The sequence below is a fragment of the Hyperolius riggenbachi genome, chromosome 7 (genome assembly GCF_040937935.1).
Source record: "Hyperolius riggenbachi isolate aHypRig1 chromosome 7, aHypRig1.pri, whole genome shotgun sequence".
Lineage (NCBI taxonomy): Eukaryota > Metazoa > Chordata > Amphibia > Anura > Hyperoliidae > Hyperolius > Hyperolius riggenbachi.
The window spans coordinates 112,192,567-112,216,825 of NC_090652.1; the positions used below are offsets into that span (position 1 = coordinate 112,192,567).

Here is a 24,259-nt window from a genome sequence, read left to right on the forward strand (position 1 = left end):
GTTTTCAGCCATATCGCTCTTCTAGCAGAATTAATAAGAGCCGTCGTGCGAGCTGTGATACGAACCATCTCAGTAATTGCGTCCGCCAAAAAAACAACTGCCCTGAGAACAACCGGCAAAGAGGCCGCATAATCTTTAGGCGGGGCCCCTTTCTCAATCTGAGAAATCAAATTATCCATCCAGATTCTTAAATTACGAGAAATACACGTGGCTGAAATCCCAGGAAGGAAACCGAAGGCTGCTGACTCCCAAGCCTTTTTAAGAAGACCCTCCACCCTTTTATCCATAGGGTCCTTAAGGGTCCCTGCATCCTCAAATGACAAATCTGAATCTTTTGAATCTTTTGCCAATGCAGCATCTAATTTGGGACATTTGATCCACTTATCAATGTCCGATTGAGAGAAAGGATATTTCCTTTTAGACGACTTGGGAATAAACAATCTTTTCTCCGGGTTTTCCCATTGAGAGGAAATGATTTCCTGTAATGATTTGTGAATAGGGAACACCCTCCCTGCGGGCCTAGCTAAACCCGAATAAACCCGATCTTGCGGAGTTAATTCAGCAACTGTCTCTTTAATTTGCTCCGTAGCATAAACTGCTTTAAGTAACTCAGAAGATTCATCGGGTGAAAACAGAAATCTCGGAGTTTTAAGTAAATGTTCAGACTCAGAATCAGACTCTGGGTGTTCCCCCTCTTCAAGGGATATCACCTCTGACTGCCCCTCCCCCTCTTCTTCCCCCTCTTCAATTTCTTCCCCCTCCTCAGCTCCTAAAATATCCGATAAGGAAGACTGCTGAGAAGAACCCCCAAAGGGCCCGGGAAAAAAGTCGAGGAAGAACCAGGTAAAGGTTCAGGGGTAGGAGGAACAAAAGATTCTTTAAACTTATCCAATGTTTCCTGCATTCTAACATTTACAGATTCCATAACCCCTTTCAAAATATTAGAAGTTTCTGAAGCCACCAATGTATCTATACAAGCCTGACAGGCATTTTTAGGAGCTTCCAATGGAATCTTAATGCTACAAAAACCACATCTCTTATATTTCCTCTCTGGGGCTGTAGCAGAAGTTTTGGGCTCAGCTTTTGCCCCACCGGAAGCTGCCGCTTGGGTCTGGGTCTGTCCAGAAGGCTTTGCCGCTGCTTGGCCTTCCATGCCGGTCTGTGTGTGTGTGCGGAGGACGCCAGGACTCACTTCCTCCTTCCTGGTCCTCCGCTTTATCCTCCCCTTTCCGCCGCGCCACGGATGACGTCAGTGCGCCCGTCCCTCCTCCTGCGGCTGACGTCAGAAACCCGGAACTACTGCGGCGGTGATAGACGCTAGAGCTATAGCCGTGAGCCGGCGTCTAAAAGGCAAGAGGGGGAAAAAGCGCTGTTCACCTCCACCAAAGCGCATTTCTCCCAAAAGAAAGACAGGCCCCACAGGAATCCCCTCCGGAAAATCGACCAGGCCTGTCCCTCGGAAAACCACCTCACCCTCCGGTAAGGTAATAAAAATAATAAACGGGAGCTGCTTCTTGAAGGTGTTTCCTGGAGGGAAACACAGAGGAACTGAGGAATGAGGGTGGGCGGGGGCTTTTAATGCTTCTTGATTGATCGTTTCCCAGATCCGGAGGAGGGACCGGATCTCCTGTTGTCCCGGATGACGGTTAGAGAAAAGCATTTTATAACAAGGTGTGAAAATATCACCTAGGAGAAAACTCAGGAGAAAGGGCTGAGACACACCAGAAAAGCTCCCCAAACGCTAGAGGTTTCAAAAGCTCTTCCCAATGTAATGCTATGGGTTTTTTTTTTTACAAAACCTCATTGCTCCAGTGTGCACAGACACATAAGATAACATTAGCAGGAGGTTTCAAAAACTCAAAACGCTCAGAAAAACTCCTCTGGTGTGCGCCAGGCCAAAAAGTGAATTGCATATTGGCCATAGTCTTGAATACTGGCTGCTCCCCTACAGCAGTGTCATACTTGTCAATCAAGACTCAAGGACACAATGGACCTCCATTTATTGTTTTTAGTGCTCTATTTTATTCTCTTCATCAGTGTTGGTTTTTTATATAGCCGTATTAAATATAAGATAGTGGACAGGTTTGCTGCTCCCCATTCTAGCAGAGATATGGCTGTAGCCACTGTCTGGCAGCTATTCATAGTGTATTAATAAGATATTTTGTTGCCAAGACAGCCGAGACAGTCTATCCTAGAAGTTCATTTTTTATCCTTTCTTTAACCTCTTGACGACCAGCTAACGCCGATTGGCGTAAACTGGTCGTCTGCGGGTTACCATGAAAGCGGACTTTCCATGTCAGTTCACGGAGGGTGTCTCCGTGAACAGCCGGAGAGCCACCGATCGCGGCTCGCCGGCAAAATGTAAACACGCAGGGAAGAAATCCCCGCTGTTTACATCATACGGCGCTGCTGCGCAGCAGCGCCGTAGGGCAGATCGGCGATCCCCGGCCTCTGATTGGCCGGGGATCGCCGGCATCTGATAGGCGGAAGCCTATCCTTCAATGCGCAGGACGGAACTCCGTCCTGCGCATTACGGAAAGAGGGAGGGAGGTAAGGAGGCAGAGGGCGGAAATGGCTGCGGAGGGGGGCTTTGAGGAGCCCCCCCGCAAAACACAGATGGCCATCGGCGATCAGACCCCCCCCGGCAGGACATCCCCCTAGTGGGGAAAAAAGGGGGGAAGTCTGATCGCCCTGGCATAATACTGATCTGTGCTGCGGGCTGGAGAGCCCACGCAGCACAGATCAGGCAAATCACCCCTGGTCGGCAAGTGGTTAAATAATTTTCAGTACCCTGCAATTGAAAAAGTACCATATAGTCGGGCGTATAAGACGACCCTCCAACTTTTCCAGCTAAAATATAGAGTTTGTGAAATACCCGCCGTATAAGACCTTCCCCCCCTCTTCCAACTCACACCAAATAAAAATGTTAAAAAAATCATATACTGGTGCTATGTATGAACAGATACTGGTGCTGTACGGTATGTGGTACCCAGTATATAACAGTAATAATAATAATTGCAGTATTTGTATAACGCCTTTCTCCTGTCGGACTCAAAGCACTTGCGAGGCAGCCACTAGAGCGCACTCAGTAGGCAGTACAGTATATAGGCAATTGACTGGTTGGATTGGTCAACTCTCCCTAAGTAGATTGGTCAGCTCTCCTTGTCTACCTGTTTATCAGGCCGGTATGGAAGAATAGACTGCGCTGTGCCCATAAAACACACCTCTTTCACCCTTCTGGTCCACCCTTGTATACTATTTACCTCCTTCTCTGCCTCTCAGATCTCACATATTTGCGCCTGCGTCGCTTCACTACAGTCCTCAGCAGGGAGATCTGAGAGTCGGTAACAGGATAGGGCGTATCACCCGGCTTCAATGACACCCGGCGTATAAGACGACCCTGACTTTTCAGATGATTTTCAAGGGATAAAAAGTAGTCTTATATGCCAGAATATACTGTACAGTAGTTGAAAAAGAATGCTGGTGGCTTCAAAACATTTTATTGATAAGATGTGAAAATCTCATTAGGAGAAAACTTGGGAGAAAAAGGGAAATTAATCTGGACCAATGTCTTCTGTTGCTTCCTTTGGGAGAAAGCGACATCCAGTGGTTTCAACTCACAAAGCCTTACAACATTTGTTAAAGCAGAAAACAGCCTGGTGCACACCAAAAAACGCTAGCAGATCCGCAAAATGCTAGCAGATTTTGAAACGCTTTTTCTTATTTTTCTGTAGCATTTCAGCTAGCATTTTGCGGTTTTGTGAAGCGTTTTTGGTGTAGTAGATTTCCGATATTGTTACAGTAAAGCTGTTACTGAACAGCTTCTGTAACAAAAACGCCTGCAAAACCGCTCTGAACTGCCGTTTTTCCTATACTTGAAGAGACACTGAAGCGAAAAAAAAAGATGATATAGTGAATTGGTTGTGTACTATGAATAATTACTAGAAGATTAGCAGCAAAGAAAATATTCTCATATTTTTATTTTCAGGTATATAGTTTTTTCTAACATTGCATCATTCTATAATATGTGCAGATTACACAACATTCAGCATTCAAAATGAGTCTTTCAGAGCAGTCTGTGAACTAATGACCTCTCCTCTAGCAGAAGAAAAGAAAACAGTTGAGATAATAAAAGTCAGATAACAGCCCTCTCCAGGACTAAACTTAGTCGGAGAGTTAATGGCTTGTTTGCATAGAGATAACAACTGGAGTTTCTTAGGGCTCTTTCACATCAGAGCTTGCGTTGGAGAACGCTCAAAGCATACGTTTTGTTGTATGCCTTTTACTGCGTTTTGATATGCGTTGCACTGCAGTGAGTGTGCGTTTTTAATCCGTTTTCAATGCGTTACTGCACATAGAAAAACGCAGGTAATTTTTTTTTCTTTTAGTTTTCAACTTTCTACATTGTTCCTCTGTTGCATTCTGGGACTGATTGCCTGCGTTAACGGATTAAAAACGCACATAGTGTGCGTTTTACATTGACTAACATTGTAACGCATAAAGCTAGCGTTGGCCGAAAAACTGCGCCTGGGTGCAGTGTAACGCAACGCACAAAAAGGCTGCGTTGCATGTGAAAGCTAAAATGAAAGTCTATGGACTTTCATTTCACCTTGGGTAACGCAAACTTTACCCTTTGCGTTGAAACGCAGAAAATCTGCCCTAATGTGAAAGAGCCCTTAACTCTTCCTGTACTGGAAACAATTAGACTGATGTATCTGATCTTAATGTTTTATTTCTTAGCTGTACTACACATACAAATCATAATATCATAATTTTTTTTTTCGCTTCAGTGTCTCTTTAACATTGAGGCAGAAACTCATCCACAATCCAAAAAATGCCTCATCCCGGGAGTATGCGTTTCTGCAAAACGCCTCCCGCTGTGGTGTGAGCCACCCCATTGAGATACATTGACCAAGCGTATCCGCAGCCGCAAGCGGCTGCAGAAACGCTGAAAAAGCCGCTCGGTGTGCACCAGCCGTAACAGAACATTTTGTAAAGTGTCAGTTTACTAAGGCTGTGATCACATGGGAAATTAACATTGCCGACCAGTGAGGTAAATTACTGACTAGTAAGGGAAATACCTCATAAATGTAAATTCACAAAGATTAAAGCATGTGATAAAACCAAGTGTGATGTTTCGGTATTCCTCTCCACCCTGGAGCTGTCGGTAACTAACAAACAGCCATTCGGTAAGGTTATAGTAGGGAGGAAAAAAGCAGAGAAAAGGTAAAAACTAATTAAACTAGTTAGAAAAATATGAAAGTTAATAATTAAATCATATTTTCCCAATATCACAAGAATAGTATGTACTAATTAAACATGGTTAGTAAGAGACTAATGGTTTTGAGCTGATACAAATTTAATGTTAATTTTGTGCACCTTGGACTTGCAATTTACTTGTCAGTATGGTTAAAAAAGAAAAAACAAACTATCTGTATCACATCTTTCATCCATTTACTAGGCACTGCAATAATTCAACAGTACCGATTGAAACACTGCATGATTACTTAAAATACCAATTGAAATACCGCATGAAGTAAAAATGTTAGCAATTTTTTTTTAAAGTTTTTCAGTAAATTACCAGACTTATACCACATGTGTGAACATCTTAGTGAATTGGGGGTTGGGGAAGCCGCATGAGGTACATTACCGAACAGGATTCACAGGTCTTGTGAATTTAAACTTTTTGTCTTGGTGTCACTTACAATTGCTTTGTTTCCGTCTTTATTCTATATTTTAAGTGACTATTCTGAGGTATTTGAATGGAATTTATCTTTACTTCACATAGCCTCCTCACATTTATTGCAGCTTTGTAAAAAGGCCTATTTTGGCTGCACAGTGCCTGTGTTAAGCAGGTGTCTTACACACAGGAAAAAGGTCACAGTTATTTGTTTTCCAAAAGAGATTTGTCTGTGAGAACCATGGGGAGATCATTTTTATAAACAATATTTCATGTCAGCAGTAACGTAAAAATATTTCTTTGCATCGATATTAAAAAACAAGTGATAGATCATTGTGTATCTCTCCAGTACTTCTGCACAGTAGATAGCCATAATACCTTAGTGGCACTAGCTACTGTCACAAGCTGAGATTTACCGAGCCCTGACCATAACCAGATGACAATCTCACTGTGGACTTAAAAGACCCCTAAAATGAAGAAAAAAAAAATACAAATTGGTGAATTAAGGCTGTGGTGTGCTAGAATACCTGCTGCTGACCTTGTTCCTTGTGCCCGTTGTCATCTGGTCTCCCTCCTGTTCCCAACTTTTTAATATTGGACTGGCTTGTCAGTCAAATAAGTTGAACGAAGTGCCCCTGGTTGTGCACAAGTGAAGATGAACTGGACATGCATGTTTTTTGAACTGTGCATGCCCAGTAAAAGGATGAGCTCCTGCATGCAAGAAGGAAATGGCACAAGCGCTTTCTTTCATGAGCATGCGTGGTTTGGAGTGCACGTTCACCGCTCAGTGAACTTATAGAAAACTGTTGGGGTAAAGGATGTCGAATGGCAAACTGCAAAGGCATCGAGCGCCACAAACATGGTCACCAGCAGGTAATCTAGTCCACAAGCAGTCTATTTTAGCAACCAACACTCTATAAGATCACTAGGAAGTTAGGAATAGATATAGCTGGATTATTGTGTGGTGGGCAGTGGCATGGCATAGGTAAGAGGGACAAGGGGTTTTAGGCAAGTACAGTATCTAAGTAAAGCTTAGCAGAGCCTAGTTTGTGGCAGCTGCCATGGTATAAGTTATATATGGTATCCTTCTTTGCCAGTTAACTGCCATGCAGTCCTCTAGTGGTTTTCTTTAAAACTGAACTGTATTAAAAATAGTTTTGGTTACTATGGAAATGGACTGAAATCTCTTTGGAGCTTTACTGCTGTGTGTCTCTCCATCTTACAGCATTTCCCTCACTCTCAGTCCTGTCAGGAAATATGTGAAGGGGGGAAGAATTAGAACTACCACCAGACCACCACCAGGGTTCATATTTAGGTCTTGCAAGTCTTAGAATCGGGAAGTGACGGAAAATCTCTGGGGGCAAAAATAATTCTTAACCCCTTTTACACTTATCAGAATAATAAAAAAAGGAATCCTTAATTTCACTTCGGCTGTGTGTATATTACAATGTGGAAACCACATTGCGGAATGCGGCAACGCGTATTTTTGTACGCGTTGCGGTCCGCAATAGCGCTAATTGCATTGGTGAATGCGTCCAATAATACGCATGGCGGCCGGCGACTGGTGAGTCGTCAAAAACGAAACTAAGTGACAGCGGGGGACCAGAGGATTCCAGAGCGGCGCCGAGGGCACAGGACTGCTGCAGGGGGCTGGTAATAGCCCCAGGTAAGTAAAACTCTTTACCCCCCGTTCAGTTAAGGTTCCCTTTAACCTCCTGGGGGATACAATTATATCGCCCAGGAGGTGGCGCAGCACTATTTTTAAATTTTTTTTATTTTTTAAATCATGTAGCGAGCCCAGGGCTCGCTACATGATAGCCGCTGTGCAGCGGCATCCCCCCACCCCCTCCGATCGCCTCCGGCATACAAAGCAAACAGGAAATCCCGTTCAGAACGGGATTTCCTGTTTGGCTTCCCCCGTCGCCATGGCGACGATCGGGATGACGTCATCGACGTCAACGACGTCGTGACGTCAGAGGGAGTCTCGATCCACCCCTCAGCGCTGCCTGGCACTAATTGGCCAGGCTGCGCAGGGGGTCTTGGGGGGGGGGGGGAGCGGCACGGCACGGCGAGTAGCGGCGAATCAGCGCGGAGCGGCGGCGATCGGTATATACACGCAGCTAGCAAAGTGCTAGCTGCGTGCAACAAGAAAAAAATTATGCAAATCGGCCCACCAGGGCCTGAGAAAACCTCTGTGGCGGCTTACCCCGAGCTCAGCTCGGGATTATCCCCCAGAGGGTTAAAGTGGACCCAAATTAAAAATACAAGATTTCAGAAATCAAATCTATTTTCTAAATTATAATAATAAATAGCAGCCTTTTTCATCTGCATGATGACAAATATAAAATATTTTACATTTATTGGAGAAACCCCTCCCTTCCTTTCATATTTCCGGGACAGAATCCGGCAAACTGGTGGAGTAGGTGGTGTCCAGCAAAGGAGGAATTGCTAATGGCTGCCACCTGTATAACCCTAGTTATGCAAAGAGAAGGGTGAAAAGCATGCACTGAAATGCTCATATGCTTGAAGGACTGGTTATGTATCTTTGTATGTGTCAGAGTGGTGTAACTAAATATTTTGAATTAAAAAAATGTTTGTTTGGGGTCCGCTTTAAGTGGCTTTTTGAATGTTTGCAGTACTGGCAGTGAGAATAATATTAAGGGTACTTTTACACTTAGTGGGGTGTGATTTCTTCGGGGTAAAATGGTTACTGCATTGCACCATTATGCACAGTATGTGTGGAAGACTGCGGAGACAGGGAAATTGCCTTCAAGAATTTGCATGGTGAAGTCACGTGTATACTGCTGGACAGGAAGCATGTCATCTGAAAATCTGCTTCTGCACAATACACGTGGCCAAAATTCTAAATTTGCACGTTACCATTGACTTTCATTGCTTCTGGTGCCACGCACGATAATGCACTGCAGCATCTGTGTCAGCAAGAGCATTTATGGCACATCACAGGAGGTGCGTCCTGTTCCAGTGATTTTAATGGCCATTGCAGTATGGTGCGTTAGGTGGAAGGGATGCAACGTGACACAATGAGGTAAGTGTAAAAGGGGCCTAAAAGAGAATTCCATGACGTGTCATTGGGCTGGGTATTAAACAGCAAAAACATAAATCTGTAGCTTTAAAAATCAGCAAAGCACTCCCTCATTTTTAGAATATTCTGCTCTCCTGTGAAAACTTGATATGGAGGTGCTGACGTTTTTTTTCTATTGGAATATGTCCTTACTTTAGTTTTCCTGCACTCCTATTCCTGCATTCATCTCCTATGAACTTTCCTACTTGCAGTAATTGGTGTTTGGCTGCATATTTTTCGTACATATTCCATTTTGCTCTAGACCTCAGCTGCAGACTGGGATGCCCTGAGAACCAGACCTCTTGTTTCTTCATGCAAAATCAATTCTTTTGTAGCCCAGTGGTCTATTCATCTTCCTCTGTTTATTTACATTGGCATTGGATAGATTTCAACCCATTTTCTTCTATAAACCAACTAAACAAATTCATTATTTAATCTTTAACCCTGATTTCCCCAGAGGAATGCACAATGGCTTGCTTGACCTGGCTTGAACATCATACGTACAATTCCACATTTTTTTTTACTTACAGACTGTGAAATAAACATCAATAGAGACATTGCTCTTTACTTGCTACCATGCCACTCATGATGTTGTTTTTTTTTTAATCCTGAACGCCCTGGTTGGTAGACCCTCCATGTAACTAATAGGATTGGGTGAGTTCATACCCAAATGAGACAGCTGACAAGGGTCAGCAATAGGATAGGCATGATGTGGTGAAGACACATAACAAAATCAGGAAACAGCCCGGTGTTGGGAAAGGTATTAGAAAGGAACCTGGAAAAAAAAATATTTCATTATTGACCTGTCAGGAGCTTTATTAAAGTACAGTATCTAGGAGGGCGTTCCATGTGCACAGGTTTCAGAACAGGAGAAACTGATGCAAAAACATTTCTGGGTCCTACAGATGCCATAGAGGAAATACTGAGAGGATGGGCAAATGTGAGCATTGATATAGTTAAGCACTGCTACAACATAGAGCTGGAGCAGCAATGCCACCGTGTTAAAGACTAGGATTGATTTGTGACGATGACATTGACCTTTAAGGTTTCTGAAATGAAATGCCACATTTACCTTTTCGCCTTTGTGGATTGCTTTGCAAAAGAATCAATGATTCATTTGCAAGTTTCTATGTGACTTTAGGAGTCCTTTTAAATTGTAATATTTTGCAGTGCTTTTATTTTACTGTTGACTTTTTTTTCCAGCTTTCTTTCTTTCTGTGTTGCCTTTAGCGAGCAGAGTTCCATGTAGTGTAATTCACTTGATAGAGCTTCATTGCTCTTCCTCTGACACAGGGGACCAGGGTTCAAATCTCAGCTCTTCCTGTTCAGTAAGCCAGCACCTATTCAGTAGGGGACCTTGGGCAAGACTCCTTAACACTGCTACTGTCTATAGAGCGCGCCCTAATGGCTGCTGCTCTGGTGCTTTGAATCTGCCAGGAGAAAAGTGAAATATAAATGTTCTGTGTCTGGCTATAGCACTGCCATGCCTCCTCCAGGGGAGGTCAAGTGATGCCAACTTCAAAGAAAGAAGTAAACTAAAAACACCTAAGGATATTGATTGTTATTAATTAGATGCTCAGTAATGCAGCATATATGGAGAGTTATCTGGACTTTGTGTGACCTCAGGAAGAAGAATCAAACAACAAACACAGGACATTTTATATTGCGCTTTTCTCCTGGCGGACTCAAGTGTCAGAGCAGCAGCCACTAGGACGTACTCTATAGGCAGTAGCAGTGTTAGTAGCAGTGTTAGGGAGACTTGCCCAAGGTCTCCTACTGAATAGGTGCTGGCTTACTAAACAGGCAGAGCCGAGATTGGAACCCAGGTCACCTGTGCCAGAGCCCTTAAAGGGGAACTTCAGCCTAAACAAACATACTGTCATTAAGTTACAATAGTTATATTAATTCGAATAGATAGGTAATATAATTTTTTACCCACCCTGTTTTAAAAGAACAGGCAAATGTTTGTGATTCTTGGGGGCTGCCATCTTTGTCATGGGGGCAGCCATCTTTTTGGTTGAAAGGAGGGGACAGGGAGCATAAGACACAGTTCCAACTGTCCTTTGTCCTGATAACCCCTCCCAGCTGCATGCGCTAGGCTTCAAATGTCAAATTCAAAATGTAAAAAATAAAAAAAAAAATGCACCAAAACAGCAGAATGAGAACAACAACATCAGAAATCCCATCATGCTTTGCACAGCATCATGGGAAAAATGCCCGGGCAGTTCTGTGCAGCTAAAAATGAGGCTTGTATAAGAGAAACAAAGTTCTGATGCTGTGAAACTGTTAAAGAAACACCAGGCCTTTTCAGTGCTGCTGAGTCGATTTTTAGTCTGGAGGTTCACTTTAACCATTACACTACCCAGCCAGAATGACCTATTCCCAGAAAAATTATGATTGGAAGATGTCCTGAATCCTAACTGATCATGACTTTGGTTGCCCTGTGAGGTATCTTGCCCAGCTTTCTGTGTACCAAACATGGAAGCTGTGAAGACTGTACAGCCAGAGGTACTTGTATAACTCAGGAGATGGCATTTTGCCCACCAGTTTTGAAGAATGTATCAGACACAATATTATGCAAGCTGTCAGGGAAATCCTCTGCACCTATACATCATTGTATTGATCTTGTGGGGTTAATCATCTCTCTGCTTTGTTTATTCTGAGCTTTTAATATGGTCTCCAGGGTGATTGTGGGATTCCAGGTGTTCCATTGTAATGTGTTAAGTGTACATGTTGCTGAATGGATCGCTGTGTACACAGCTACAAGTCTGCATTATACGAACATTAAATACTGATAGATGCTTTTGTAGATTGTGTATGAACTTGTATAAACTTACATGTCACCACAAAGCAATTTGCGACTTGATTTATTCCTGTATATTATTGGAGTGGGGTATCCTGCATGAAAAATGAAAGTGTGGTCAGTAGTACCCAGTCAGTTTGCAGACGATCTCTTTCAGGTCAGCTTTCATATTAAACTCCGATGTCTCTTTTGTAAATAAAAGCCCTAGTTCAGTCCAGTACATGTAAAAAAGGCACTTGGTAAAAAGCTGCTAGTAGAATATCAGTAAAATTACTGATAACCCACTACTTAGAAGTAGAAAGCAAAGTATCTAATCTTCACCGATATTTTACTATGACAACCCTATACTCACACAGAACCCTCCGGCTACCATTTCAAGAAATTGAATGGTGTAGGATAGATTGTCAATTTTCAGAGTTTTCAATCTTTTTTTTTTTTTTTTGTCATAACTGGGGGAAAAACACATGTGGTATATTGGTCAGATTTTTTTTTTATTTTAAAATGAATAAGGTTTGCAGAAAACTAACCAAGTAAGCTGAAATAGGTTGTTGAGTCAAGTATTGTGATTGCAGTTGCACAGTGATGCTACTATGATTTTTATATTTTACACTGAACTATTTTTTTATGTAATTTTTGGGGCTGGTGCACACCAGAGCTGTTCTGGACCGTTTCTTAAAACGCTTGCAGGGGGGAAACCAATTGGCTAATAAAAGTCTGCTTATGTGTGACTGCAACCTCCAGATAGGAGCGCAAGGATTTTCGTTGTTTTTGGCTAATAAAAGTGAATGGGATTGTGCACACCTGAGGTTTTCCAGGTGTTTTTGTTACAGAAGCTGTTCAGTAATGAACACAAAACACAAAAATGCTCCAAAAAATGCTAGGCATGTTAAGAAAACGTCTCTAAACATGCCTAGAATCGCTCTGAAATCTGCTTCAAAAACCTCTAGCATTTTGCAGATCTGCTAGAGGTTTTTGGTGTGCACTGGGCCCAGGGCAGTTTCTAGGCTAAAATGCACCCAGGGCGAGAGTGTAAAAATTGCGCCCCCCCCCCCCCCATGCTGGAGCCAGGTATAGGTGCCAGCAGTATAGGTTAGCTAGATCTAGTTGCACTCAGTATACGTAGTGGGCTATAGGTCCTCCCAGTATAGGTAGCCAGGCATAGGTGCCCCCAATCAGGGGCGGACTGGCCATGGGGGAAGGGGGGGCAATCTCCCCCCAGGCCACCTTTCATTCAGTGATTTAGGGCTGGTCTGGTGTATTCCGGTTTGTTGTTGTAAGGCAATGTGAATCTTGAGGCTAGCTGATAAAAGTGCAATCAGAGGACAGGCAAGCTGGTAAATATACATAGCATGATGCAGAGCTTGCCTGGAGGGTCCGTGGGCAAACATCTGTCTGGTCTCTCCCCATTGTTATTATGACTGCATGTGTGGATAAGGTGTTATACAAGTTGAAAAGTTTTTGACAGTCCCTAGACTCCAGGAGGGCTACTTTCTGACTTGTGTGAGAGACTGGCAGGGACGGTGTTCTCATAGCATCGTTATGATTTTTTTTCAAAATCACAAGCACACGGCATGTAGCATTTTTTGGAGCAATTCATTAAAAAATCGCTCTGAAAATTGCTCTAAAAATCGCTTCACAAAATCACACCCACAAATTGCTAGCGATTTCTATTGCGATTTTGGTGTGCACTAGCCCAGAGAGAGGAGGAGTGGAGAGAAATTGAGAATAGCCTGAGATGGAGCAGAGAGCTTATCTGTATTGCACATCACACAGAGGCTACTTGCCTGTAATAGGACTCCTGTCCCTGCCAGTCTCTCACACAAGTCAGAAAGTAGCTCTCCTGGAGTCTAGGGACTGTCTAAAACTTTTCAACTTGTATAACACCTTATCCACACATGCAGTCATAATAACAATGGGGAGAGACCAGACAGATGTTTGCCCACGGACCCTCCAGGCAAGCTCTGCATCATGCTGTGTATATTTACCAGCTTGCCTGTCCTCTGATTGCACTTTTATCAGCTAGCCTCAAGTTTCACATTGCCTTGCAACAACAAACAGGAATACACCAGACTGGCCCTAAATCACTGAATGAAAGGTGGCCAGGGGGAGATTGTCCCCCTTCCCCCCTTGGCCAGTCCACCCCTGTGAGTAGCTGTGTACAGTGCTACCCTGTGCTAATTACGCTGCAGTCCTCTGGGGAGAGGGAGGGAGAGGTCGCAGCGCCCTTTCTCTATCTGCGCTCAGGGCTGCTGCACGGCCCCTAGAAACGGGCCCGACTGGGCCTACGTGTGATAGGTCATTTTCACAGCCGTTGTCTTCCTAGAATCCCTAGTATCTATGGTTCCACCAGCATCTGTCATCAAGTAACCAGCTGCTACATCACGTGATAACAGACAACACTGGAGCCATGGAGATCAGGATGCCTAGGAGGAAGATGGTTGGAAGCGTCCATCACTGGATCCTAGGGAGATGAGTCACTTCACTCCTCTGCTCTATTGTGCACTCTCGATGAGCTTTCTTCCCGCCTCCCTCTGCCACTTGTCTCTGGGCAGTGACCCACCTCTAGACCTTTCCTGATGAAATCGATTAAAAATCAATGTTCTATGTGTAGTAGGAATCCATTTCCCTCCGAATTGATTCCGATCAGGGGGCAATCTATAAGTGCATGACCTTTACTTTATGTAGGGCAGATGCATTATCTTGCAAACAATACAGCACACACCAAAGTTTTTCTGTGTTTCTGTGTTCTCAGATTTCAACCACTGTTTTCAGCTTCCAGCCTTCCATTGCCTTCTGCCAGCTTTATTGCTCATAATGAATCTCTAGAGAAAAGGGGTTGGTTGTGAGGAGTGGGAACGCCACCACTTTGTTTGACAGCTCTCTGTGCTCAGATGGTCCGCGCTCAGCTGTCAACAATATAATGAAAGTATGCAATGTTTGTGCATTCCCGGTGTAGTGATTTCCCTGATGTGAGGTTCTATGCTGTGAATGTATCTGCTTAAAGTGAACCTCCGGACTAAAAATCGACTCAGCAGCACTGAAAAGGCTTGGTGTTTCTTTAACATTTTCACAGCATCAGAACTTTGTTTCTCTTATACAAGCCTCATTTTTAGCTGCACAGAAGAAAACTGCCCGGGCTTTTTCCCCCTGATGCTGTGCAAAGCATGATGGGATTTCTGATGTTGTTGTTCTCGTTCTGCTGTTTTGGTGCAATTTTTTTTTTACATTTTGAATTTGACATTTGAAGCCTAGCGTGTGCAGCTGGGAGGGGTAATCAGGACACAGGATAGTTGGAACTGTGTCTCCTGCTCCTTGTCCACTCCTTTCAACCAAAAAGATGGCTGCCCCCATGACAAAGATGGCAGCCCCCATGAATCACAAACATTTGCCTGTTCTTTTAAAACAGGATGGGTAAGAGATTATATTACCTATCTATTCTAATTAACATAACTAATGTAACTTGATGACAATATGTTTGTGTAGGCTGAAGTTCCCCTCTAAAGAGGAACTGTAACCAAGGATTGAAGTTCTTCCAAATCAGTAGCTGATACCCCCTTTCCCATGAGAAATCTTTATCTTTTCTCAAATAGATCACATTAGGGATGTCTGTATGGCTGATATTGTGGTGAAACCCCTCCCACAGTGTGATGTCAGGACCAAGGTTCTGACAATTTCCTGTCTGTGAGCCTTGTTGCATTGTGGGAAATGACAACTGCCAAGCAACCAGTGTCTGCTTCTGTGCATATGTATAACTATAAAAAAACCTATTTGCCTATTCAATTATTAGAGAGTGTGGTTATAGATAAAGGAAGTCGGTGCTGTCTGTCTTTTTTTTTTTTTTTTTGATGTCTGCCAGTAGTAAAGATGATTACATGCAGACTGATTGTGGATCAAACAATATGAACAAATTACATGTCAAATATCAAGAATTTCTTGATCCCTCCTATTTTTTGAACTGCGCACTTTGCAACGTATTGAATAATTTTTCTCCACATTTCTCTAAAGTTCTCTTTAGAGATATGATGCAGCAAAAGAAGGTAAACGGCTCCTTTTTACTCTGCATTGGCTAAATACAGCACAAACCTTTTGCAACAACTTAGATTTAAACTACCTATCTTGTAAACTGACCAAAATGTTTAGATTTGCTTATATAATTATATGTACATTGCCACTATAATATCGCAAATTAATATGCCCCAGTAGTGCTCCTGTGATGTAGTTCTCTAAGTTTGTCATATAGTAAACACCTATTGTAGTGGCTTTTAATCCTTCAGGCCTCTAGCTTAGAGATTAAACCAAGTTTAAGACAACCAATATATAGGCAAGGAGGTGACCATACAGGGGAATGTTAGCTAGCAGGCAGAGCAGTAGTAGGCAACAGTAAATATACAATGGCCTCAATTCACTAAACTTATCTCCTGTCTTTAATAACTCTTCTAGAGTTGTTACGATGGTGATAAGGCATGTAGTATTCAGGAAACATTTTACCTCAGGGAAGCCTAAAGTTAACTCTTCTGTCTTTAAATTAACTCTCCAATCCTTAAAATAACTCCAGAGTTAAAGACAAGCTGTTAATTAGCTGCATGTGAAAATAACTACAGAGGAGGTAAATTAACTACAGAGGAGGTAAATTAACTACAGGAGAGGTAACTTAAGGAATGAAGAGGTAAGATAACTCTCTCACGTGTGGAGGTAAGTTTTCTCTTGCCTTATTATCTCTAGCATGATCTTAGTGAATTGAGGCCAATGTGTATACACAGCTGTTATGGTTTTTGCAATATTAAAAATGCAACCAAAATGAACCAAATCAAAACTTTTCCCACCTTTCATGTGACCTATAACGTGTAGAATGCAAACAAAAAACAGATATAAGTTGTTATAATAAATATAAAAAACAAATGTACTGTAAACTGGGTGCATAAATGTGTACCCCCTTAACCGAAACATGCCAATACATTACTCAATTTTCCTGTTTGATTGACCGTTCAATTCAATCATTTGGTGGATTGGTCAGAGAATCAATTATGTTCCATTCTACTCAAATGATGGAAATTAGAAAATATTTAACCAAATCAAAAAATGTACTTGATCGAGAAGCAAAGAAAATATCAATCGATCGTAAAGAAATTGGCTAACGTTCACTTGATTTCTAGCCACACTTTAGTTTCAGAGCTGGGAGGTAGAACATCTTTCAGATCGATTAGTACAGGTAAATTGACAGGATCTCGTTTGCAGTGTTTGGGCCACTTTTGATTGACCACACTGTTTTCAATTCCCCAATATAGTCAATTGCTTAATCTTCGGATGGAATATCAAGCAATGTATGGGCACCTTCACACTTTGTTGAAGCACCTACAACATTCATTCTTCATAGGTCACACTTACCATCAATAAAAAGACTCTGAATTACCCTCAAATAAACTTCAGCTGTCCTAGTAGAATTTTCCTGACATTTACTCAGAAAAGCTATCGTTCTCAGAGAGCTTGAAGCGGGAGTGTCACCATAAAAATCAAATTTCAACAGTAACTGGTCTGATTGTATTAAGTGATAAAGATGCTAATCCTGCATTCAAAACTGTCAAAAATGTTATGCTGTTATGATTTGGAGTTATCATATACCGGTACCTTAGGAGCACTGGCTCTTTAATAGTCGGCGCCAAAGAATTGCATGCTGGTGGCTCTTTTTATCTATAATATATTCCTCCTCTTCCCTTTATTTCTCTGCCTGCTGCTTATCTGAAACTTGATCCCCTACTCACTTGTGTTTACAAGCAAGGCTGAGGTGACTCAGCGATTGGAGGAGACAAGAAAAAAAAGTAAAGGGCATAAATTACATCACGAGTTAGCCTTAACTATGGGCAAAAGACATGGCCCCCACCAGCAGCAGAATTCTCGTCATTTACTATATAACATTCACTGAAATCATAATGTGGACAGTACAATACATGTGTTATGTAAGTAGATCAAGTATTTATCTACTTATATATGTGTTTTTTTCCCCTGGCATAGTATGGCTGATCCTACTGCTTTAAAAAGCACCAAAAGGATATTATTGGTACAGATTACAGTATTAGAAGAGTGCAAATAATTCCACAGCATTGGATGTATCGTGGAACATAGTCATCAAAGGGTGGAGAAAACATAAGATAACAGTGACATTGCCAAGTCTCTCCAAAAATTCATGGCAAGACCTACAGCAACACTGAAGAAGCTGCAGAAATTTCAACATGACAACCTTCTCCCGTATTTTCCATATGTCTAGTTTATGGGGTTAAGTTTTGGAAGATGGAAGCCCTTTGTTACGAAGAACAACACCTAGGCCTGACTAAAATAAAAATTAAAACATTTTTATGGTCTGATGAGACCAATGTTGAACTTTTGGCCACAATCCCAAAAGGTATGTTTTTTGGTGTATCACCAGAAGAACACCATACCCACAAGCATGGTAGAGACTCGTAACTGGGGCTCTACTCAAGGTGGAGGGAATTATTAACAGTTCCAAATACCAGTCACATATGGCCCAAAACGTTTAAACTTCTGCTTGAGGGCTGAAGATGAAGAGTAATTTCACCTTTCAACACAAAATGACTCCAAGAATACATTCAGGTCAACAAAAGAATGTCAACGCTAATAGAAAATGAAAGCAGTGGAATGGCCCTGCCATTTGTGGAATAGTTCATCTCCTCATGGGCGATTCTCAGGGTTTTCTTATTTTCAAAAGCTCTTACTGAATAATTGTTGGCCAGTCCAACTGTCAAAATAGTGTGCAGCGAAGTCAGGATGCTGTCTGACATCTTTGTATAGATCTTTTCTAGGGAGTGTGATGTCAGGACCAAGGTTCTGACAATTTCCAATTTACAAGACCAAGGTTCTGACAATTTACAATTTACAAGACCAAGGTTCTGACAATTTACAATTTCAAAAAACATATTGAGAATCCCGTATGAGTAGCTGGGCTGGTCCAAAACCTTTCTGATTTTTACTGCCTATTGTAAGCATCGGCAACAGAGGAGAAAAGCAGTTTGTTGTGTAGTTTACTCTGATAGAAATGTACTTCTTGGAAGTATGTATTTTAAATTTTAAAAATGTTTGTGATAATGGTCCTTTAAAGTGAACCCGAGGTGGGAATCATATGGAGGCTGCCATATTGGTATGTCCTTTTAAGCAATACCAGTTGCCTGGCTGTCCTGCTGATCCTCTTACTCTAATACTTTTAGCCATGGACCCCGAACAAGCATGCAGCAGATCAGGCGTTTCTGACATTATTGTCAGCTCTGACAAGATTGTCTGCATGCTTGTTTCTGGTGTGTTATTCAGGCACTACTGCAGCCAAACAGATCAGCAGGGCTGTCAGGAAACTGGTATTGTTTTAAAGGAATTAAATATGGCAGCCTCCATATCACTCTCACCTCGGGTTCACTTTAAAGATGCGCAAACTTCTACAGACATATTATTGTGCATTTTTTATTTTTTTCCCCCTTAAAGTGACACTGAAGGGGAAAAAAATATGATATAATGAATTGTATGTGTATTACGGATAATGAATAGGACATTAGTAGCAAAGAAAAGTTTCATATGAATATTTCCAGTTATGTAGGTTTATTTTTGTAACATTGCTTCATTCTCTAATATTTGCAGTTTACAAACTACACTTTGTATTTTAAACTATAAAACAGAACGAAGCTGATGACCATTTGAATTTTCCTGCAATTAAACCTTAAAGTAAACCAAAGCTGTAAAAACAAGATGATTTGATACTCGCCCGCAGCTTCCTCCTGCAGCATAAACTTGTCGCACGCCGCCCTCCCGCCATTCAGCCGCGATCAGCCTTGGTAATAGGCTCAGTCGTGTCAGTCCCGGTCTACTGCGCATGTGCGAGTCTGCACATGCGCAGAAGATCCAGACTGAACCCGTCTGAGCATATTACTGGGGCTGATTGCGGCTGAACGGCAGACCACGGGAGGGCGGCTAGGGATGGGTTTATGCTGCAGGAGGAAGCTGCGGGTGAGTATCAAATCATCTTGTTTTTCAGCTCTGGTACACTTTTTAAACAAACAAACAGTGAGACAGTTTGAGATAATTACTTCAGAAAACAGCACTGTAGCTCGTAGAGCTCAGAGAAGCTCAGAGAAGCTCTTTTGCATAGATAACAAGTGAAGTTACTTAATGTTTCCTGTACTGGAAACAATCTGAGACTCATATTTGTGCTACTAATGTTCTATTTCTTTGCTGTACTACACATACAATTCATTATCTCATACGTTTATTTTCACTTCAGATTCCCTTGTTTGTTTTTCATTCATATTGCACAGGTTATAGATCACATTAATGGTGGAATTATTCTGGTCTGTTGTTTTTTTCTTAAAATTTTTTATAATACCAAAACCTGCATTTTAACAGGGGTGTGTTCACTTTTTATATCCGCTGTATACTAGAATGGAAAAGGACCTTCCTACTCTGAGATATCTTATGCATCACATAGAAGAGTTGGAAAAACAGTTTGAATCACAGTTCTGATAAAAACTCGGAGATTGATTGCAAAAGTATTCGGCCCCCTTGAAGTTTTCCACATTTTGTCACATTACTGCCACAAACATGAATTACATTTTATTGGAATTCCACGTGAAAGACCAATACAAAGTCGTGTACATGTGAGAAGTTGAATGAAAATCATACATCATTCCAAACATTTCTTACAAATCAATAACTGCAAAGTGGGGTGTGTGTAATTATTCAGCCCCCTGAGTCAATACTTTGTAGAACCACCTTTTGCTGCAATTACAGCTGCCAGTCTTTTAAGGTATGTCTCTACCAGCTTTGCACATCTAGAAACGGAAATCCTTGCCTATTCTTCTTTGCAAAACAGCTCCAGCTCAGATTAGATGGACAGCGTTTGTGTACAGCAGTTTTCAGATCTTACCACAGATTCTCGATTGGATTTAGATCTGGACTTTTATACATCCAAGAAAAGTGTCCATCTAGGCAACCATAATAATAAGTCATCAAGCTATCAATTGGTCGGGTAATACTTTAAAAAAGGACTTGTCCCAGCAACAAAACTATAAAAACAATTAAAACTATCAAGTGCACAGACTGATCAGCAAGAACCATACCAATACATAGTCACCTATAGTCATTATGTGCAATTACTGGCAAAAAATAACCTATAGCTGGCTAAGTATACCAAAATTGAACCTTCCGTGACGCCCAATATTTTAGACTAACCTGATCATTGGGACAATGTGATTCAATATAGTGAAAAATCATCATATCCAACACTTACCTCACGCACTCCCTTGCACCTTGGAACAAGAAATATGGACTACACCAAAAATATATATTAAAAAACGTATTTATTATTTTTTATCACTTTTCATCATATTTATAATGTTACAAAATGTTGTAAACATAGAAACATTATTTATTGTTTTGTATATTTATTTATACTTTTATATGTATATATGTGGCAATTTTCTTCTTCTTCCTCTCTCTCTTTCTTTTTCTTGAACCATGCATATGTATGTATTTTGGTATTTGTTTTGTATGTTCTCCTACTCACCTGTAGATAGCAGCTTTTTATACACTATACATGCCGTCTTAGAAAAGATTATCAAAGTATTGATTGAGCAGGAGTGACATACAAATACTATTAATATGAAATAATGTCTGCAGTCTCACTGTGAAATTTGAATGTATAAAAATTCATATATGTACAAGCTGCCGCTGCAAAACTTTATTCCTTCCAGAACTGCACACAATCCCCATAGGATAGATACATGTTGCCATGGCATCCCGTCTGCATGACGGGGAGCGTGATGACGTCATCGTGCGCGGCCGCGCACAGATAGACCGCAAATATGCGAAAGTCTTAGACATTAGACCGGGGGTGATTAGGTAGCAGGAAGAGGAGGAGACATATTGAACTTAAAAGGGGACGGGATCCCAGTAAACTTCACCTTCTGGAGAAGTGACTGGGTCACGGAACGCGTGAGGGCACAGTGAGGCAGCGAGACCATTAACATCTGCAGTTCTGGGTAAGCATATCGATCCTTATTAGTGGCATCCTTTTATATATATTGGGCATCACGGAAGGTTCAATTTTGGTGTACTTAGCCAGCTATAGGTTATTTTTTTGCAAGTAATTGCACATAATGACTATACAGTGGGTTGCAAAAGTATTCGGCCCCCTTGAAGTTTTCCACATTTTGTCCTATTACTACCACAAACAAGAAGCAATTTTATTGGAATTCCACGTGAAAGTCCAATACAAAGTGGTGTGAGAAGTGGAATGAAAATCATACATGATTCCAAACATTTAAAAAAAAAATAACTGCAAAGTGGGGTGTGCGTAATTATGCAGCCCCCTGAGTCAATACTTTGTAGAACCACCTTTTGCTGCAATTACAGCTGCCAGTCTTTTAGGGTATGTCTCTACCAGCTTTGCACATCTAGAGACTGAAATCCTTGCCCATTCTGCCTTGCAAAACAGCTCCAGCTCAGTCAGATTAGATGGGCAGCATTTGTGAACAGCAGTTTTCAGATCTTGCCACAGATGCTTGATTGGATTTAGATCTGGACTTTGACTGGGCCATTCTAACACATGGATATGCTTTGTTTTAAATCATTCCATTGTTGCCCTGACTTTGTTTGAGGTTGTTGTCCTGCTGGAAGGTGAACCTCCGCCCCAGTCTCAAGTCTTTTGCAGACTCCAAGAGGTTTTCTTCCAAGATTGCCCTGTATTTGGCTTCATCCATCTTCCCAATCAACTCTGACCAGCTCTCCTGTCCCTGCTGAAGAGAAGCACCCCAAAGCATGATGCTGCCACCACCATATTTGACAGTGGGGATGGTGTGTTCAGAGTGATGTGCAGTATTAGTTTTCCGCCACACATAGCGTTTTGCATTTTGGCCAAAAAGTTCCATTTTGGTCTCATCTGACCAGAGCACCTTTTTCCACGTTTGCTGTGTCCCCCACATGGCTTGTGGCAAACTGCAAACGGGACTTCTTATGCTTTTCTGTTAACAATGGCTTTCTTCTTGCTACTCTTCCATAAAAGCCAACTTTGGGCAGTGCACGACTAATAGTTGTCTGGACAGATTCCCCCACCTGAGCTGTAGATCTCTGCAGCTCGTCCAGAGACACCATGGGCCTCTTGACTGCATTTCTGATCAGCGCTCTCCTTATTCGGCCTGTGAGTTTAGGTGGGCGGCCTTGCAGGGGTGCAGCTAAGGTTTTTGTGGCCCCAAGCGGACTGTAGGAAGTGGCCTTAGCGAAAAATGGGTGTGGCTATCCTGCATAAGTGGGCGTGGTCATGACATGTGGGTAGAGCTGGAGGGCGGATTGGGGCGGGCTGTTTGCGGGGAAAAATGGATGTGGGGGTGATTGAGGCAGCGCGCCGAGCCGAGAGATGGATTTGGCCATGACATTGTATGGGCGGAGCTTAACCGTAGCACAGCAAATATAGCCAACTATGACCATTAAATAATAAATGCAGCAACAGTTACCCCAGACACCAGAAAATAAAAACGCAATTTGTGCAACATTTCAGCAGAAAACAAACGCAATTTGTGCAACATTTCAACAGAAAACAAACAGAATTTGGGCCACATTTCAGCAGAAATCAAACGAAATTTGGGCCACATTTCAGCAGAAATCAAACGCAATTTGGGCCACATTTCAGCAGAAATCAAACGCAATTTGGGCACATTTTCAGCAGAAATCAAACGCAATTAGGGCACATTTTCAGCAGAAATCAAACGCAATTAGGGCACATTTATAGCAGAAATCAAACGCAACTAGGGCACATTTTCAGCAGAAATCAAACGCAATTTGGGCACATTTTCAGCAGAAATCAAACGCAATTAGGGCACATTTTCAGCAGAAATCAAACGCAATTTGGGCCACATTTCAGCAGAAATCAAACGCAATTTGGGCACATTTTCAGCAGAAATCAAACGCAATTTGGGCCACATTTCAGCAGAAATCAAACGCAATTTGGGCACAATTTCAGCAGAAATCAAACGCAATTAGGGCACATTTTCAGCAGAAATCAAACGCAATTTGGTCATATTTTCAGCAGAAATCAAATGCAATTAGGGCACAGTTCAGCAGAAATCAAACGCAATTAGGGCACATTTTCAGCAGAAATCAAACGCAATTTGGGCATATTTTCAGCAGAAATCAAATGCAATTAGGGCACAGTTCAGCAGAAATCAAACACACTTAGGGCACATTTTCAGCAGATAAACGCAATTAGGGCACATTTTCAGCAGATAAACGCAATTAGAGCTGCAAAAAGAAAATAATTTACTCACCTGGCAGGCTGGCACTGGCAGAAGTCTTCTCTCCCCGTCTCCTCTCCTGGCCGGCGCACAGTTCCCTCGGAGCTCCCTCCCTCCTCCAATCTCCCGCGCTGATTGAATGCAGGGCTACGGGAAGATGGCCACCCGAAGCCCTGTACTGGAGGCATAAATAATCTCCAGAGCAGGGCTTCGGCGGCGGCCATCTTCCCGTAGCCCTGCTCTGCTCTGCCAGCCCCGCGGGGCTGCGGGAAAACAGTGACGTCACGCCGACGTCACGGAGCCGCCGAGGCCCCTAAGACCTTGAGGCTCCAAGCGGCCTCGTGGTCTGCTTGGTGCCTCGCAGCGCCCCTTCGGCCTTGTCTTGGTAGGTTTACAGTTGTGCCATACTCCTT

The 24,259-nt window shown here is 42.3% G+C and overlaps 2 protein-coding genes across 7 annotated transcripts in view; one reads left to right on the top strand and one right to left on the bottom strand.

Annotated features, from left to right (window-relative positions):
- Positions 1-24,259, top strand: part of C7H7orf50 (chromosome 7 C7orf50 homolog) — a 553,489-nt gene that overhangs the window by 118,505 nt on the left and 410,725 nt on the right. The window lies entirely within an intron of this gene.
- Positions 1-24,259, bottom strand: part of GPER1 (G protein-coupled estrogen receptor 1) — a 44,155-nt gene that overhangs the window by 12,294 nt on the left and 7,602 nt on the right. The window contains exon 2 of one of the 4 annotated variants that reach the window (XM_068246777.1): positions 11,600-11,660. The exons of 2 other annotated variants lie outside the window; for them this stretch is intronic. The gene's annotated coding sequence lies outside the window, so the exon portion shown is untranslated. Of the gene's footprint in view, positions 1-6,207; positions 6,287-11,599; positions 11,661-24,259 lie in introns of those variants that run through there. One more of the 4 variants, XM_068246779.1, reaches the window with a different exon arrangement.